This window comes from Aptenodytes forsteri, unplaced genomic scaffold (genome assembly GCF_000699145.1).
Source record: "Aptenodytes forsteri isolate BGI_AS27 unplaced genomic scaffold, ASM69914v1 Scaffold61, whole genome shotgun sequence".
NCBI classification, from domain to species: Eukaryota; Metazoa; Chordata; class Aves; order Sphenisciformes; family Spheniscidae; genus Aptenodytes; species Aptenodytes forsteri.
Genome location: NW_008794443.1, coordinates 5,084,906 through 5,087,077, shown reverse-complemented (window position 1 = coordinate 5,087,077; position 2,172 = coordinate 5,084,906).

Genomic DNA, 2,172 nt, shown 5'->3' with positions numbered 1-2,172 from the left:
TTACTTGGGAAGACAAACGCCATCACTCCGAACGTCCCCCCCTTCCTTCTTCTTCCCCCAGCTTTATATACTGAGCATGACGTCACATGGTATGGAACGTCCCTTTGGCCAGTTTGGCTGTGCCCCCTCCTGGCTTCTTGTGCACCTGCAGCTTTCTCAGTCAGTAGAGCATGGAAAACTAAAAAGTCCTTGACTAGTGTAAGCATTACCTAGCAACAACTAAAACATCGGTGCATTATCAACTTCATTCTCATCCTAAATCCAAAACACAGCACTGTACCAGCTACTAGGAAGGAAATTAACTCTATCCCTGCCGAAACCAGGACAAGCTCAAAAGCCCAGTTGGCTTTGGCTCACAGGGCCTGAACCGACTGCCCCAAACGCATGAGAAGCCCTCACTGCTCTCCCAGAACTCCATCTCCAGCTGGTCTCACAGCTACTCTTCTCCGAGAGGTATCTGAAATGAATGATGGTTTGACCTGTTGCACGATGCTGGGATAGGCAAGATCAGACAAGACAACCGGTGTCACTACTTCCTTCCAGCTTCACGCTCCTGACCATTCTTTGGGATTTAGGTCAGTGACAATGATTATAGATCCCTCTTTTATACTCCAGAGGAATGATTGTCAGTTTTTAATGTGGACTAAATTATTTTTGTAGTCATTCCCTAACATCTGAACTACATAACCCACAACTGAAGAGAGACATCTGCTGCCACAGACATGAGCCATAGGCAATTTTAGTCTGAATGCCTAATATTTGACAATAATACACGGAATAGAAAGTAGAGTCTTTCAGGGGAGATACAAAGCAGGCTTAAATGTTGACATTTTACCAGCTCTGTCCACAGTAACCTGCCATTTCCAGTCTCTGTATGGTCTGCCCACAGAGAACCTAGACTGCAGTTTGGTCCAGGAAAAAAAAAAACACCTTCCACTGAAAAGCACAGTTCTGATCTTCAGGTTTTAGATGTGGGTCTACTGGATGCCCTGGTTTATCCAGCCCTTTGCTAAAATTAGAAGTATTCAGAAGGTCCCATGCCATTTTAATTTGTTCCTGTCACCTGTGTAGGTACTGTCACATTAAAAAGAGAGACTTAATTAGTGGCTAGGGCACTAGCCTGTGAACTGGGCACCTCTGTTCACATCATCACGCCTGCAGATGTACTGTTAAACGGGCCAGTCAGTTTCTCTGCTGCCTTCCCTCATGTCTCTGGCCAGCTGTTCTGGGAGTAGTGTGCTGGAGAACATGTGCCTGGTGAGGGTGACCACTGCAGGGTAATTTCAAGCAGGCAAGCCTGCTGCCAGCAGCGGTGAGCTGCATGGGACGCTGAGGCAAAAATACCTGAGAGCACTTGCTCTATTTCGCGTGTCATGGTTTGGCATAGAAGTGTGGAAATCTGCCTACTGGAGTGGTTACGAGCATCATCTCTGGCCAGTGTGTTTTTTCTGTTACTAGATTCACCACAGATTTCAATTGAATTAGGTCGCTGCATTACCACAAAAAAAACAGTGGTGTTCCTGAAGTAATTCTTAAAAGGTTTATTCTTCCGCTTTTTTCCTCTACATTTACCTATGGTTATTTGCACCACTGGGGGTGACAGGAGAGAGGCCTGCTCTGTAGGTTTCAAACTGGTTCGGAACCAAATAAAGGTCATTTGTAGATTTATTTGGGAGCACTCTTCTAAGTATGCATGTGATTATGGCCAGGGCTCAGTTTTGGGGCCGGTCTTGTTCAATATCTTTATCAATGATCTGGATGAGGGGATCGAGCGCACCCTCAGTAAGTTTGCAAACACCAAGTTGGGCGGGAGCGTTGATCTGCTTGAGGGAGGAAGGCTCTGCAGAGGGACCTGGACAGGCTGGATCGATGGGCCGAGGCCAACTGTATGAGATTCAACAAGGCCCAGTGCCGGGTCCTGCACTTCGGCCACAACAACCCCATGCAGCGCTACAGGCTTGGGGAAGAGTGGCTGGAAAGCTGCCCAACGGAAAAGGACCTGGGGGTGCTGGTCGACAGCCGGCTGAACATGAGCCAGCAGTGTGCCCAGGCGGCCAAGAAGGCCAATGGAGTTCTGGCCTGTATCAGCAATAGTGTGGCCAGCAGGAGTAGGGAAGGGATCGTGCCCCTGTACTCGGCACTGGTGAGGCCGCACCTCCAATACTGTGTTCA